Consider the following 18,496-nt stretch of genomic DNA (forward strand, 5'->3'; position numbering starts at 1 on the left):
GGTATTATTTAATATGATAATTGTGAATTGAATATCAATAACCAACTTGCAGTAATTGTCTTTTTCTTTCAAATCCTTGAACTACAAATATTTAGTGAACAAATTTTTCGTTACCCCTGTTGTGGCTGATTAAATTGGACACTCGCATATGTTTGTTTACCTTATCTATTGGTTGAACGTCATTAAACATTACTAAATTATAATTAGATGAATTCGTGCTACGTATGTACCTATCTACTTGCTAGCTTATCTTCCCTGACGATTTCAGCTTGTGTCATTCAAACAGTCACCTCGATAACGATTTTCCAATTCGAAAAGAGTGATATTTGTACGTAGGTACCTATAAAAAAAGACCCAATTAAAAAACACTACATCTAATCTACGTATTTACTTCCATCGAGTATCAATAATCTTTTACCTCGTACTTCGTAGTATTGTGGTCTTTCCTGGTTGAATGTTTCGGTTGGCTTATTAAATATTTATTTTTATCAAATCGATTGCGTTTAGAGAAAATATTTAAGCCCGAAATCGTGTTCTTTTTTATTTAGAATTTCATACATATAATATTAAAGTCGCAACTTTATACTATTCACAATATCTATTTGTATTCTCGTACAGACTGCGCAAAACGAGGATATTTTTCTCTCATTGTGCAATATTATTTTGAATTCCAACTGTTCATTGCGAATCACGTTTTGAAAAACATTTGCTACGCTATAATTTCGTATCGTGGCAAACTTATACCGAACATTTTGTTGCATTTTTTTACCCATCCAAACAATGAAGTTAACATAGGTAGGCCTGAATTGTAACATCGGTCGAATTTGGCCTCGTTGAATTATTTGTCGAAATTCGTACCTTCCCTTTGCCTTTCTTGTTGAACTTGATCGAAAAGTAGTATAGCGAAAGGGAGAAATTACGTTAAATTTTTTAACTCGCTTTCGATATCTGTTCACAGTTTTCAAGTTTTATGACTTTAAAAGTCGTAAAAAAAAGCATTTGTGAAATATTTAAACGAGTTTGTTTTTAGCGTTATTTATGACTAAGGTGATAATAAATTTTATACCATTTTGCGGGTCATTTTGATGAAAAAGAAATTGTTTACTATAAGGAATTTGTACGGCCGGCTTAAGTCATCTACTTGATTAGATACCTTTACCTACATTTTCTTCCTCTTCAGCATCCATTGTTAAGTCATCAAACAGCATACTCGTACTGATTATGGTTCGAATGTATGTACTTTTTATAGGCACCTTGCTGTACTCATTTTATTCCAAGTACCTAGGCTTAAAATTAACGCTGATTAAAATGCGACGAAAAAAAAGAGTGCTTTAATTATGCAAATATATTTTAAGTCTCGATTTTGAAAGAACTCGTGTTCACTTAACGGGTGACGCCATTATGCAGCTGTTGTAGAATTTTTCATTCGAAAAATTAAAACCTTTTTTTTTCTCTCCGCTTTCAACCATATTGTTACAAACCCAAATTCATTATGTAGGTAATTGCATAACCAACTACCTTTCAAAATGCTTAATTTTAATCCTCCATTAATCGTTCATTAATTTTTTTTTTCTGTGTTGTAATGTGTAATGGGGCTTAGTCTGTCGCTGATTTATGCGAAAGGGGAAAATGAAAATAGAATATCAGGTTAGTGTGCATTCTTAATTAGTAGTTACTTATTACTATTACTTTACACCCACTCCTTACTATTACATAATAGGAGTATACATATTTTTTTGGTTCCCCGGACACACAAGGTGCCGGAGGTTTTATCTAATAAACATATTTATCCACATCTTAAATCTAATATTAAATCTAAACAAAATGTATTACTTATCTTAATTTATCCCTAATCCTAGATTTAAAACGCAGGGGGAGGAGGTGGAGGGGAAAAGATGGGGTGTCCACGACCCATACCCCGGACCCCCTAGGTGGCTGCCAAGGGCCCAATCACGTAAACAGGTTTTGTTATTCATGAGTGCCAGTCTGGTAGACTGAGTCCACCAACCTATCTTGGAAAAGGGGATTTTAGGGAGGAGAATTTGGTGCCAGGGGGAGTCAACAAGTGTTGGTCTCCCCTTTGTATTATAAGAGTTTGGGATATGGGAGGACTTTTGTGAGGCGGCTGGTGCACTTGTTAAGGGCTTCTCACCAGCCACTCACATTGGACTTGAGAATATAAACTAATTACAACTAATTAATTTAAGCTGAAACATTAAGGAAAGTAGGTACTACAGTATGCTCTCGATAACTCAAAACTCCTTAACTTGAAAACCCTCTATTAACCAAACCAACCTCCATTCCCCTTGAAATCTCCGTAACACTCAAAAGTTGCTCTGTAGGCTCTATCGATGTAAATGACTATGTAAATGCCGCTTGCGGTACCTTACAATAATAAATTTGAATTGAATTGAATTGAATTGAACTAAGATAAGTCGAAATTGACTACACAAACCAGTTGTAACTCGAAGCTAAACTATGCCGAAAATAGCTAGAAAGCCTCTGTATGTTGTATGTTGTCGGGCATTTACCTCTATAACTTGAAAATTTCAATTCACACTTCTATCTTTTATGCACTTACATATCGCAGTTGTAACTCAAAGCTAAACTTAAGCCAAAAATAGCAAGAAAGCCTCTATAAGTCGTAAGTTGTCAGGAATTTACATATATAACTCAAATATTTCAACTCATACTTCTATCTTTTATGCACTTGGATATTTCTCAATTCATTCATTTTGTAAGACCTCTATAACTCGAACGCTCTCAAAATCTAACCTGCATAACTCGAAACTGATTGCCTTGAAAACCTCTATTAGCTGAATGAATGACCATTCCCCTTGGATTTCAAGTTATTGAGATCATACTGTATTAGTTAAATTGGTCTATTTAGCATATATTGACGGGTTATTTACAAGGCTTCTTTGGGCCGATGTTGGGTTGATGTCTAGATCAGGATTGAATCTGTTCCTCCTTTGGGGTACATACTCTGACAGTGACTGAGTGGTCTTTGAAGCATTCAATGATGGACTGCTTCACTGTTGGTCACTCTAGTATATCCAGACCTCACTCTAGTCTTGGTACCACTACCTTTTTGATCTCAAGTTGGTCGCATTTGACAGTAAGTGCTTTCATCATTTTTACAAAATTGTTGATTGTTGGCTTATCATTGTACTGTTCTTTTGTGATGGATGGCATAAAGTGATGTAATTTCCATCTTTCTTGAGCTTGACTACTTCATCAACCTTAGCACCCCTTGAATGCAGTGCATCCTGGTTGCCAACTGGCTTGTCTAAACGGGAGCGCAATGCAGGCCCGGACCCACCCACCAAGTTACTGAGAAAATCTCGGTGGGCCGCGACATATTTGGGCCGATGAGGTAAAAACTGGACCGCTTAAAAAATTTCTGAATGAATTTTTATGCTCAGTGTCCTGCACTTTAAAAAATGAAAGAAAAAAATTTGGCTGATTAATTGAGGAGCCCAAAATCAGGGGGCCAAAATGGGATATCTCTGTAGACCATGTGTTCAATGGGTCCGGCCCTGGCGCAATGCCCTTGGACAACCTGAAGTCTTGGCTGACTCAATGGGCCAAAGCAAACTGCAGCTATTATCTCGTCAGATCATCCTCTATCTACATATTTCCTCCAGGGTGAACATCTCATCTGATTGGGTCTCTCTTTTTCCTTAGTTGAAGTGTTGGATTCTCTTTTCTAATTCCTTCTCTGCTCATTTGAGGACTTTCTTCACCCTAGCCAGAGTTATTTGGCCCATCTGTAGGTAATCACTGTAAGGCAGTAGACAACTCACAGCAGCTGGCCTGACATAGGAGTAAGTTTTCTATCTACAAGTATAGGTATCTATCTACCTATTAAATTACAGTGCATATTCGAATGTACCGATTAGTGGTTATCAGTAGAACCATGGGGGGTAAAAACTGTATCTGAATGTCCGTTGCAATATGACCGCGAATGTCCCAAAAAGTGTACATCTGAATGTCCGTTTGGATTTTTGCGCTTACAGGGGTTTCTAAAGTAGGTCTAGGTACATCTGTCGAATATAATGTACCTAGTTCAAAAAATTTTTCTTGGCAAATATTTCGCGTTGATTAATAACTATGCTAAATTGTAGAAAGATATCATTTCTGAAACCAGGGAAGTATTTTGTTAGGCAGTGGTGCCAATTTTTAAATAATTTTTGTCAATTTCAAAAATTTGAAAAAATAGTAGAGAACTTACCTGTGAAATTGTTTTGATTTTTGAAATTGGAAAAGAACATTTAGGTTTACGTTTTGAAAATTTAGAGATTATTAAAATGAATCGTACTAGCCTATAGGCAAATGTTAGATATCAGAGAAAAGGTCTTACCTAATAGTCATGAAATGATCTACTCGTAATTGTAAGATCAAGAAAGATATTTTAGAATTTTCTTCAGTTCTCAATCAAGATTATAGGCACATACGTTTTAAACACTTTTTTTTTCATCCCTCCCCCCTCTTCTTGGACTATAAGAACATTTCAGCTTCAGCCAGAGGAATTTCATATTTTGTGTGATTTTACGTTGGATTTGAAAAATATGAGTGGAAATTACTTTCGCTAAAAAATTGAGGTATGTCCAAATTCTTGAGAGGGAGAAACAAAAGCAGGCGATAAAGGTCAAAAAAATTAAAATCAACTTTTTAGAGCAATTCGGAGAAGAGAAACCTCACAAATCGACTTGGAAGGCTGGAAAATTTGCACGTGCGTTTTGAGGGGGTCCTTGATATGCCTTTTAAGGGTTTAGATTTCAGCTGTAAAAAAGTAAATTTTTGTGCCTTCTCAATGGTTTTTAGCCTGATTTTCCTGAAGTAAAAATGCAATAAGGCTTAGGCTATACAGTCGATCATAATTCCAGGATTGGGAGTGGGGCCTCTCATAAATCTATTTTGAGGTTTCATGAGCACATCTTCATCGACCTTACGCTTATCTAGGTATTTTTATGCTACATGCAAGGTATGTAGTAGTACTTTCAATTGGGTTCCATATTCGTCAAAACCCAGATATGTTTGGGAATCCCTAGTCATACAAGGTTTTTTTTACTTCGGACATTCGGATACACCTTTTGGGACATTGGCGGTCATTTCGCTTCGGACATTCGGATACAGTTTTTACCCCCTGTGGTTCTATTATGTATTCTACTAATCGGTACATTCGAATATGCGGCCTTTAATTAAAATTAGGCAAACAAGTAGAATGAAGAGAATTGAATTTAAATTCAAATTAAATAGAAATACTTGAACTAAAAAATTTCAAAAATTTGTAAAAAATTGAAAATAGGCAGATTTTATGAACAAAATTTCTTAGGATTACGACTTTGTACCTAACTTTCAAATTGAAGGGGCTACAAAATGAATTTTAATTTCAAAAAATCGTAATGAAAAAAACAAATGCGAAATGAATACTACAATCAAAAAATAAACAAATTTTATAATGATACCTAATACTTCTGCAAATTGAAAAATATAGAAAAATCAAAGCACATTTTTCTTTTCTCCTTCACCTCACCACAATCCTATATTAAAGAGGAAAAAACATCACATCGAGACCCAAATATTTACTCTTATAAATCATTCCTGCACAAACCGAGTACCAGACAGTAACATTTTTCTCTCTGCAAAAAAACAAAAAAAATAATAATATCAACATTATTTTAAAATTTTAATTCACCACGTTGATGAAGAAAAAATGATAATATGTACAAGCGAACTAATTCTTTCCCATATAACCTTCAGCACGAACTTCCTCTTTGAAAACATGTAGTAGATAAACAACGATCCGCAGATGAAATGCCACAACCCTTATAATTTATGAAAATATTCAACCTTAAACGGTTAAATCAATTTTACTGCGGCAAAAAAAAAAAATGAAATAAAAACACTTTAATTTACGTTTATTTACCAGATCGTTGATTTCTGTAATGGCCGCGGCGCGATGGAAAAATCTAGCGGAAAAAAAGCTTATTATGCGATGGCGGGTGCGTCTTAAATGAGTAAATACTCGTAGTATAGCTCGACTCGGTGTACATTTTTCATCGTAAAATATGCTATTAAAATGACAAAAAAATACACGCTAGTTATGAGATCATGTTTAGCAGGAAACAATGGCGTTCGGTCGTTCGGACAAAATAATGTTGAGAAATCAGACAACGACGCCGTCAGCAGCCTCATAAGATTGATTGCTGTTCGCAGGTTAGCTATCGCAGATTTCCTCCTATAGTACTTAGCACAATAGCGAACTTCTTGCTTCTGATTTGTGTTCCTAATGGTTACAGTTAACGTGAAAAATGAACCGTTTCGAATGACTCGGTTGGCCAAAATTAAAACCAGCAGGTAACATTGGTTCCAATTTTCAACATCTTTTTTTCTTGTTTTGTCGTAGCGTTTAATAAATTTCCCTTTTTTTTTCGAACGAGTGAGAGGAAATTTCCAAATATTTGCACTCTCACATATTGTTATCCGGTTCCTGGGTTTTCCGAAGTTTTGAATACCTTTATTTCTCATTCCAAGTGGGATCTGCTGAAACAATTTATCTATCTTCGTCATCGTTTTATTAAGCAACTGCGTAGAAAAAATTTTCAATCGTAGATAGGTACTGCCTAAGTGACTATACCTATCTATATCTACGAAAGGTTTTTCAATTCTCGTTCCGAGTAGTCGATAAATATAATTCGATTTTTACGTGTTGGAAAAACGATTAAAAATTTAATCTTTATATCTACGATAGGTACTCTTTAGTTGGAAGTTGAACTGGTATAATTCTTGATACGTGTTAGTCATTTCTCACATAACATTTTAAGAAACACATTTTAAAGAATATGTCTCCTGTCGCTCGTTTCGCCAAGGTTTAACTTTCTTGCTGAGGCAAAACGTTCTCCAGAGAATGCGTATGTTTGTTTTGGCCAAAGATCCGAACATACTCGTATACTTATAGCGTACTAGTGGTTTTACAACCATTTCTAATCTCAACACGTTACTATCAATTCTTCTTACTTAACGTTTTTGACCATCTGCACTATCCGCCAGGGACATGGTAAAAAGTTCTTATCTAAAAAATCGTATTAACTTTTTAGCCGACGACTTTCAAAGATATTTCTCGCCTTTTTAACGGTACCACCGACATCGCCTGTAAATACATTTAAATTTTCAGTAATATGGTTTTATGCTTCGACCAATAATCTCACACGATCCAGCGTCTTATTCAACTCGACGATAATTTTTTATGGAAGAAAACTTGTAACTGTACAGTGACTCGAGGCAGAGTGCGAATGAAATATGATTTTCTTGTACTCGTTTTCTTTTATTGGGTTTTGTACTACATTTTTTATTTCTCGAAGACAATTTTTTTCATGTTTTAGAAAGTGTTAAGTTATTTATTGAATATGTACGTAATGATATTTTGAAAATTTTCATCTGAGAAAATCTTGGCATCGAATTCCTCTGTTCATATGAATGATTGCTTGGTAACTGATGCAATAAATTAATTGTTTTTCCCCCTTTACATTCTGAAATAAGAGTAATGTGGAGTTTTTGTGAAGAGATTGTCCTTGAAATGACGATACTGCAACACTAACTACTCTAATGTGCCTTATCTAGTATAGACAATCATCTGTGGTAGAAGGACTTCTTAAGGGCCGATTCCGCATACACGATTGCATACCCGGTCCGCCTGATTTTCGAGTGTTGAGATCTCGAGATCTATCCGACGAAAATCGATGAAATTTGAAATATAGATACTATGAAGCAATTGAAAAAAAATGTCGGATGGGATTTTTAATTACTTGAATAGTTTTGGAATTATCAATGATTGAAAAGTGTTCAAATTTCGTTCATTTTCAATTTCAAATTCTGCGAAAAATACTCAATCAAATGAAAATCGCTTCCGACATTTTCTTTTAATTGTTTCAAAGTATATATATTTCAAATTTCATCTAATTCTGTTCAGTAGATCTCCAGATCTGAAGATGCATGCTAATAAGCAAGGTTTACACGCTGCTAGTTTATTCAATTCAAACTACCGCAAGTAACTTGATTTTTTAATTAATTGACAGATTATCCATTCTATTTCACGATGAAAAAATGATAAATACAAGTAAATTTATTTGATCAGAGATGATCAAGTACTTAAAAGTGAATGTGCTCGAATTAAGTAAACTTGCAACGTGTGAATCTTAGTCAAGGATTCTGCCTGCTGCTTATGCAATAAAGTATGCGGAATCGGCCCTTAAGAAAGAGATACCTACCTATAGGGAGTGCTTGTGATAAAGTTAAGATTATGAGACAGGTTAGAAATGTCACTCGCTTATGCTAGGTTTGTATTGGCACAAAAAAAGCACGAAATCACGAGAAAAAACACGAAATTTTGACAAAATTCTTCAAAAAGCATAAAATTTTAAAATTATTCTTGAAGCTCAAAAACGTAGCTCGAAAAAAGTACGAGGTAGCTGCTTTACTCAAGGCCTTGAGTGTAATGATAATAGTCGGGGAGCCCACATAAGGATCTATTGCCCCACCCCCCTCCCCCGGTCGATCCTCCGGGACAACTTTTTTCTTAAAGAGGGAGTCTTAAGGAACATTTTTTTAGCCCTTGTACTCAAAAAAAAAAGTGACCCTACTTACAAATGGCGGCAATTTTGATTGACAGGTCAGCCGAAATCGCAGATTTTGCGTTCCAACAGAGGACTTGCACAACATTTTTCAAACCGTACAAAAGTCAATCGAAAGATCAGGCAAACATTTATCACCTGTCAAAATTTCAAGTGCTAAAGTTCGTTTTTCGATTTTTGGTGAATTTTTGAAAATCAAATTCTGGTCAAAAATGAGGGAAAAAATCAAAATTTTACCAAATTGACCAAGAAAGCTGAAATTTGGGATATACCCTATTTTCAACATGCCAAATCGATTGGAAACTGTTTCAAACCGTTTTGAGCAGTTCTGGAGCCTCCAGCAGATTTTTTTGAAACTCAAAAATGGAGTTGGATAACCGAAATTTACTCTGCAAACTAATACCAATGCGCTACGAAGTACCGCAGGTAAATTTCAAGTCTTTTGGAGCCTCCAGCGATTTTTTGAAAATTACTGGAGCCTCCAGCAGATTTTTCAAACTTTAAATTTTTACAAAATTTCATCAAAAAATGGAGATGGAAAGCTGAAATTTACTCTCCACTCCAATTTTAACACCCTCTGAAGACGACTTCAGATTGGTTCAAGTCATTTTGCAGCCTCTAGTAGATTTTTGAAACTTAAAATTCTCGCAACATTTTACCAAATGGAGTTGGCAAGCTGAAATACTTTGCAAACTAATTTCAATGCGATATGAAGTCGACTACATGGTGGTTTTAAATGGTTTTGAAGCTTCCAGCTACTTTTTAGAAATTTCAGTTTTCCAAAAAACTCCATACGACCTTTCAAAAAGTCGCTGGAAGCTCCAAAACGACTTGAAATCCACCAGCACTCGACATCGTAGCGTATTGAAATTAGTTTGCAGAATGAATTTCGACTTTCCATCTCCGTTTGATGAAATTTTGGGGAAATTTAAATGTTTCAAAAATCTGCTGGAGGCTCCAGTAATTTTCAAAAAATCGCTGAAGGCTCCAAAACGACTTGAAATCCCTCTGCAGTTGACTTCGTAGCGTATCAAAATTAGTTTGCGGAATGAATTTGGGCTTTCCAACTCCATTTGATGAAATTTTGTGGGAATTTCGAGTTCCAGAAATCTGCTGGAGGCTCCAGAACTGCTCAAAACAGTTTGAAACAGTTTCCAATCGATTTAGCAAGTCGAAAATAGGGTATATCCCAAATTTCAGCTTTCTTGGTCAATTTGGTAAAATTTTGATTTTTTCCCTCATTTTTGACCAGAATTTGATTTTCAAAAATTCACCAAAAATCGAAAAAAGCACTTTAGCACTTGAAATGTTGACAGGTGATAAATTTTTGCCTGATCTTTCGATCTACCTTTGTACGGTTTGAAAATTTTTGTGCAAGTCCTATGTTGGAACGCGAAATCTACGATTTCGGCTGACCTGTCAATCAAAATGGCCGCCATTTTATAAGTACAGGGCCACTTTTCTTTTTTTGAGTACAAGGGCTAGAAATGATCCTTAGGACTCTCCCTTTAAGAAAAAAGTTGTCCCAGAGGATCGACGGTGGGGGGGGGGTGCAATAGATCCTTAAGCGGGCTCACCGAATATAACACTCATGTGCGAGTTTTTTGCTAACCACTCGATGTGTAGCCACATGATATTCTTTGACCTTCCAGCATTCATACGCACTACGCAGGGAACACCAAATCACGTCATAATAACTAATAATTAGGTAGGTAATGTATCCCTAAATCCGTATGAAAAATTTCAGGTATAATTTTTTCCTCGCATTTGATTATCTTTATAATAGTCAAGAGACGATTTCGATTTTTCTGAGTCTCCTGGGGATGAATTTTCCGAAGGCTCGCACTGCTCATGAATATTTTGCCCTTCACTTGTCTTTCAACATACCTATATACTCACCCTTGGGAGTAATCTTGCATAATTATCGTCCTATTTGAGGCTATTAAACCTTGAAAAAGAAGAACAAAAAATCAAATTAAACGAGTTGGCTCTCTTCTTACAAAAGATTTTGCAGCCTTGGTTAAATTTAAAATATAGGTAAGTAGGTAGCGTAGGCACATCCTATACCTATACCAGAAAGAAAAAAATGAATAAAGACAAAAAATTTTCGAATAACATCGCCCGGAGATGAAAAAAATCATGCATTTAAATTTCTTTCTTCCCCTCGACAGGAAAAAACTGCGTTACGACGTAAAAAAATAAAACTTTTCATTTCACCGTTATTCAATGAAGCGAACGATAATTGAGATTGGTGCATTAATATTCCATATGTTTACAGTTAAATTGGCAGCGAATATGGCACTGTAGGTACGTATGAAGTGTTGTCAGCGGAATATAATCTGAAAAATAAGATATCTGAAATATTGATTTTAAATAAATAAAAAATTGGCAGCAGCGTTATACCAACGTATATAACCAACCTTCGAGCGTAACAATATTCACAAAAGGTTGAAAATTCACTTTTTGCTCGCCTCATTGTTGCTAATAGATTTGACGCGCGCGGTGAAAAGAGGTTCAGAATGAAGGAGTACACTACACTACAACATGAACGATGAAGAGTCGATTCGCATTTAGGATAACAAAAAGCTTTTTAACTTTTAATGACATACAGTTAAGAGCGCAGGGAAGGTTTCATTTTAAAGCACAATTTTATTTATCTGGTAACGTAGTAAAAAAAAAAAAAAGCGACAGCAGGAGCGACCATTACACCAACACAGTTTAGATAATATTCCACCTTTCATGTTAAACTGTTCCGCACGATTCCATTCTTTGGAACCATTACTTTTATATCGCCGCAAATGCGAAAATTCTACTCTGCGCGTAGCACACCATTCGATGATGAAGAGATTTCTTTTTTTTGTTTTTTTCTTTCGCGGTTTGTTGACTTCCTTTGTTTCCCCCCTTTTTTCAATTTCTGGATTAAACTTTTTTTTCTTTCACTCTTTATGAGAGAACAATCGCTCGTACAGTTTTATTTCTTCTTCAATAAAAAGTGCATCCGCAGAATACGCAGACTTGTGTAAAAAACGACGATAAATTTTTAATCGTGCGAATAATTAAAATTTCAAGTAGGCAGGTTGCCACGTTATTAACAAAGTTGGCGAAATGATTAACTCCCATGTGGCAAAGCTCTGCTATGAACGATGAGCTGGGGTAAAAAAAATTCATCCGTCGAGTCGAGTTTTTAAAAAGTGGTAACTTCGGATTCAAAAAAAAAAAAAGACAACGTTAATTGGCTAACGGAGGGAAGCATTCGTATTACGTTTCGAAACCATTTAAACGCAAACTGTTGTTTAATAAAAGAAAGGCAATTTTTCATTGTTTCCTGTTTATTTACTTTCTTTTATAATTTAGATACTCGGAGTAGAAAACCGACAACTTGAAGAATGCGGGGGAAGAATTACTAATAAATTGAAACTTACTGCATCTTTCGCAATAATTCGGTGAAGTTAATTTTTCTCGGATTAAGTTTCCATTTTGTAGTAAGACTTTGAAAGAGATGTGGGCGTCATAAAGCTATGGTGAAATTTTTCAAAAATTACTTCTGAGTTGGGGTTTAGATATTTATCCACAACTAAGGTTTGATTTATAAGACGATTATTTTTGGCAAACTGCCGATATTTTTCCTCTTTTTCTTTACCTAAATAAACGCGAATAAGTATAGTTTTTAGTAACTCGAAACCTCGTTAAAAATTTTCTTATTTATAGCTTATCTATTTCGCACGATGTGTAGGTATATTTTACATGAAACGAAAGAAACCAATACTTATCGTTTTCTGATGTCTGAAAATAGAATAGGTATTTCAAATTTTTAAAATCCCACAGGCCTACTTACGTCAACATTTAAATCAAATCTCTTCATTGATGGTCAATAAAGTTCTTGTTAAAATTTCTCCATGAAATTTCAAATTGCTTTGAAAGAGACAAAAATGAACTTTAGCGCCTGCAGCTTTGGTCTGTGTTTATTGGGCATCCTCTCGATCGTTTTAAGACGTAAAATTCCAATATACGTAGTAACCTGGAAATGCATTTACCTATTCCTAATTCTCTAAATCAAAACAAAACATCACCTTCGACTGATGGTGAGAAAAAAAATAAGCTGAGGTTACTATGCCTCCAAAATAGGTACACATTTTTCACTACGTAAAGGTATGAATTCCATTGATCGCTCAATTAGAGTTGACACAAGATCAACAAAGCACAATACCAAATAGATACCTAACAATGGATTTACGCGACGATGACGAAAAAAGAAAAACAACCTAGTTCGGACCGTTTTTCACAATTGCTCAATGTAACATCATTCGCTTGGTTAATTCGTTTTCGAATACATATACTATAGTACGTATATATTTTCCTAGATATGAACTTTATAAAAATTATCGACGTAGAAGTAATTCCATTATTGACGCTATTTCTACTCGTTTGTTTTTCTTGTATACATATGTGAAACTATTCAGCGAAAATCCATTTCATATTCGCCATTTCTCCTACCTCTATACTGATCCCTGCAATCCTGCATGTCTTCAATTTTCGCATATTTGACTCTATTTGTAATATTTACCTACAGTGTTACGTTTATAACCTCTTCCCCATCCCCATACCGCTCCATCAACGTTAACACGCGCGTATTTCATGTAAATTAATTTCCATTGCTGGGTACCTACCTACGTTTTGACGGATATCGTCGTCGAAGAATTTGTTTGCTTTTTTCAATAGCTCTATTGAGACTTGAGAGTACCAAAGTGCTCGTATTTGTCAACATTTGCTGGCGTTTTACAATCTATAGACGTTAAAACGCCAATAAAATTTCATTTTTTTTCTCTTTTTTGTGCGTTGAATAAAAAGCTTATTCTGTGAATCACGAGAGCGTGTCAACAAAAGATGTAATACGGTGTTAAATGCGAAACTTACCTATTCATTTACGAATAGACGTACAGATTTTCTTAGATACACTTTGAAAAGTAGAAGACGATCAGAAAGACGTAAGAAGTTGGAAAATTATTTATTTTTAATGAATGAGGGAATAATTTTTCATTTAATTTTTATACATCTGGAGTAAGAACAAGAGAGATCAGCAGGATGAGCTGAAACAAATTGAAGCGTGAACTTTGAACAAGGATCGAATAGCGCTCTTGAATAGAATCATAATACAAATTCCATCCCTGTCAATGAGTATTTAAAATTTTTGGTAGACGTACATAGGTTATGAAAATTCTGTAGGTAGCTCAAGTGAGAACCAGTGAGACTGTTCAAACTTCAAAACACATCATGAGTGTTGAAAACATGTCTTAAAACTATGTAAAAACGCTCAATCAAAAAAGCATTAAAGTCACTGAAAATTAATTGTCTGGTGACTTCTTGGTGACAGATTCACCAAGCAGTGATGAAGTGTAATCGATTTTGTACTTGGTGACTTTTTTGGTGAATCATTCGCCAAGAATTCACCAAACCCTAGAAAATTCATATTTGACTTTCTGGTGACTTTTGGTGAGTCAGTCACCAAGAAGTCACCACAACATAGAAAGTCAATATTTGACTGTCTGGTGGCTATTTGGTGACTGGTTCACCAAGCTGTGAGCATATGTGATTGATTTTGTACTTGGTGACATTTTGATGAATCCTAGTGAGTTAGTCAAAAAAATTCCTACATATTTGACTGCCTGGTGACTTTTTGGTTTTTGATAATAGATTCACTAAGCGGTGACTATACTCGTACATAATGTGATCGATTTTGTGCTTTGGTGACTTTTGGTGAATCCAGGTGAATTTTGGTGAGTCAGTCATCAAGAAGTTACCAAAACATAAAAAATTCCTATATGACTTTCTGGTGACTTTTTAGAAACAGGTTCACCAAGCAGTGATCACTTGTGATCGATTTTGTACTTTGTGACTTTTGGTGAGTCAGTCACCAAGAAGTCACCAAAACATATGTAGAAAGTTAATAGGCCTATTTGACTGTCTGGTGGTTTTTTAGTGACTGGTTCACCAAGCTGTGAGCATAATGTGATCGACCCTGCAAAACCCTATGAAAGACACCAATTTTGAATATGCTAAGAGATAGATTATGATGCAGGCAATTGCTTGTAAAGGAGAAGCAACACTGATGACAATGACAACCTATGTTACAACAAGAAGAGATCATTTCTAAAACAGGGAAAATATTTTGGAATGGGTTCTCCCCACGTAATATTATTCAACACATACACGAATGACCAGCCAATCGGAGACCAGACTAGACACTTCCTGTATGCAGATGACCTGGCAGCGACCACTCAGGGGGAAACACACATAGAAGTACAAGAAATGTTGCAAGAAACGCTGAATAAACTAGAGACCTACTATGTGGATAATGCGCTCAGACCAAATCCATCCAAAACTCAAGTGTCTAGCTTGAGCTTCCACCTGAAGAATGCGAAGGCGAAGTACACATTGAAGCTGGTATGGGGAGGAGTGTAGCTGAAGAACAGTGAAAATCCCAAGTACCTAGGAATCACGCTGGACCAAACCCTCACATATGTCACTATTGTGACTAGGGCGGCTATTCCCAAAATATTTTTGCCTCTGCAATCGATGTAATCAAACGCAATGAATGTAAAAGATTGTGTCGTTTGCGTCGCCAAAAAGCAACTAATGTTAGGTGTAATGTGCATTATTTTAATATTTGAGTAACAATAATGTTTATAAAGCCCAATTAACAATTAAAATCTTTTTTTTTCGAAATAATGCCAATAATTTGCAACACTCATTACGTCGAATGCGCAGATTTCGGAGGCAAAAATATTTTGGGAATAGCCACCCAGCTCTGACACAATTGACCATTTCAACAAAATTCCAAAAAACTTTTTTTTTCGCATAAATCTGATCTTTTAACCCTTGAAATTCATTTTAAATGTCATTATGTTGGTTGGATACTTTTTTTTTGTCAAAATGGTTGATTTTGTCAGAGTGGGTCACAATAAGAAAAATTGTGAGAATACAAAAATTAAGGTGGAAGTAAGAAATAATTTACTGCAGAAACTGGTATCAACTAAATGAGGAGCAAAGCCAAAGACACTGAGGACTACAGCCATGGCACTGTGCTACTCTACAGCGCAGTATGGATGTGCTGAACTGCTGGCTGGGTTGATCAGCACATGTTAAGAAGATTGACACTGCTCTCCACAACAGAACAACACCATGAGAATTGTGTCTGGCTACCTCAGACCAACCAGTGTTGATGCGGCATTGCACCTCCTGGGATAAAACTGTGTGTGGTGGTGGATGTCAAGAGGACAAAAAAAGAACAAGACCCCCGCAATGTTATGTTTAGAGCTCTGATTTTTATGCGCTTAAAAAATCATTTTATGCGCGTAAAATAGGCATTTATTTTGATAAAATTATGACAAAATATGCCCTTATCTATCAAAATATGCACTTTTATGCAACATCAATATGGGTACCTATAGAAAGGATTTTTCATTTTAAAGGTGAAGGGAAGGCTAGAAAATTGGGAAATTCAGAAAAAAGAGATTAAAGTCTTCAATTTTACTTTGAATAATCAATTTTAGTTTAACATACATACAAATCGCCTCAACGTGGTGAAAAAAATATTTGTAAATTGTTCTTTCAATTTTTTCAAGTTTTTCCATTTTTGATAAAAAATACTACCAAAAAGGATTTCTGGTAAAAATTTTCAAAATATGACTGAAAAATGGAAAAAATTGTCAAAATATGATGAAAATGCTCTTAAAATGTCTAAAATATGCATTTAAATGCATTTATACCCGAAATATGCAAAATATGCGCTAACAAGTTGGGCTCATTTTACTCAAAATTGTATGATTCACAAAACGCCATAGGATATGCACGATCATCTGCGGTGAATGAAAATATGACAAATCATAAAAATCCGAGCTCTAGTTATGTTCAACCAGAAACAGATGACTCCCAAGGCCGAAGTGCAGGAGGAGTTTTATGAGGGAGACTCATGTGATGAAAGTGGATCCAATGGAGGGGAGAGAGAAAAGATGGTCACATCTGGAGAAGGTCACATGTAATGGGAACTTGGCAAATGGACACAAACTGTCATATGTAGAGTGGCTCACACTAAACCAGATCTGAGCTAGATGCACCCAGCCAGTAGTAAACCTTACTAGATGTGGCATTCAGGATGATGTGAAATGTCCAGATTGCGGGCAACGACAGAATGACCACCACCTCCTTGTATGTGGCACAGGCACTGCATACACTAGAAAGGAGCTGTGGGGAGAAATGAACAAACACATGGAAAACCTGGTGCAGAGATGGAAGGGAGGAATTTAAAGAGATCCGAATGTCCCAGACTTGAGAAGAAGAGGTTGAGTCTGTGGGGATGTTTTTGTAGGAAAAATGTGAAAAATTCACCAAAAATCGAATTCAAGAACTATAGTATGCAAATGGGTCTGGATCCTACAAAAAACAAAAAAAAATACAAAATAACTACATTTGGACTTTGAGTGTTTTCTATCAAAAAAAAAAAAAAAAAATTGAAAGAAAAACACTAACTTGGGAAAATGGGGGTTTGAGACCCAAAAAATCTATAAAATATCAGTTTTCTCTCATACATGTTAAACCAACTTCTATAAATTTCCAACACTACCCTCCCCCCACCCACCCACCTCGCAATACTGTTCACTGTTTCTCGTCTCTCTAGGGCACTTTTTCTGGTTTAAAATAAATACCTCGGTTCAATTTAAGCTCATTTTACATTTTTTCTTCTTCTACTTTTATAATTAACTCACGTTTCCATTCACATGTACCTACTACACAGATACCTATAGAAAATTAAAAATGTGGGTTTAGGTATCATTCAGTTATGTACTCGTACATACATACAAATACATATTTCTAATTCGTTTCACATACCTATCTACTACTCGTACATATAATGAAAAAACCCAGAATAATTTATTCAAACAGAATTTTTTCCATATCTATTGATTATTTTTCAACGTTTCAGAGCAAATATGAAAATCGAAGAATGAACAAACCCCTACCTACATGTTTTTACCATTCATTTCAGTCATGAAATTTCACTTTAAAAAAATTCATCTGCATACTTAGGTACTTCATAATCAATAATCTAACAACATGAATTTCATATACTCAAGTAGATTATTTATTATAGACAAACATTTTGAAAATATCGAGTCGAACTGGAGCAAAAGTATTATTATTTATTATGAACTCCTTACATTAAAAAATAATGAATGAAAACTCGATACAAAATTATGAAGAAAAAGAAATATGTACTTACTTAGCTTCGGTGAAAATAATTTTAAGAAAAATCTAATTTCAAAAAACCTTGGAGCAAGTAAACTATTCCGCACGTATTGACGTTTTAAAATTTGTTCCGTTGATAGATTTTAGGATCAGTTGAAACGGTGGTTGTTTTCATTTATCTTTCTCTCATGTTACGGTCCATCCGTTTCCCTTTTACTTAAGTAGTTATCGTTTACATTTTTCACAACAAGAGCTTTTTTTCTTTCCTTTCTATTTTTTTTTTCTCTCAAAGTGATTTACTATGTGTAACGTTCGATATAACGTTGACATTTTTTCAATTATTGGCGTACAAAACCGAACTGCAAACTTATGTTTTGTTGGTAGGTACCTAGATGGTTCACTCCTAGCGCACATTACGAGTTGTATTTTCGCAGATAGGTATTACCTGAAAACTTATCTCTAGAAAAATAAATTGAAATTTTTGGCAACGAATTTTTGCCTGACCAACAACGTGAGAAACTTACGAGTAAGTATGTGTGTTTTTTCTAACAAATTGTTAGTAATTGAAGGTACTATATAAGATGAAACTGTACAGGTAGGTACCTGTACCGTAGTAT

General features: G+C 35.1%; 1 long non-coding RNA gene across 2 annotated transcripts; it reads right to left on the minus strand.

Annotated features, from left to right (window-relative positions):
- Positions 1-5,679: 5,679 nt before the first annotated feature.
- LOC135831242 (uncharacterized) lies at positions 5,680-11,298 on the minus strand. Of its 2 annotated transcripts, none has more exons than XR_010556168.1 (3): positions 11,057-11,298; positions 10,536-10,975; positions 5,680-7,156 (listed from the first exon to the last, which is right to left on the minus strand). It is a non-coding gene; the product is annotated as an uncharacterized LOC135831242 (long non-coding RNA). The 2 variants fall into 2 exon arrangements; XR_010556167.1 differs by having other exon boundaries at positions 5,680-7,535; positions 11,057-11,297.
- Between the last annotated feature and the right edge of the window lie 7,198 nt (positions 11,299-18,496).

This window comes from Planococcus citri, chromosome 1 (assembly GCF_950023065.1).
Source record: "Planococcus citri chromosome 1, ihPlaCitr1.1, whole genome shotgun sequence".
Taxonomy (NCBI): domain Eukaryota; kingdom Metazoa; phylum Arthropoda; class Insecta; order Hemiptera; family Pseudococcidae; genus Planococcus; species Planococcus citri.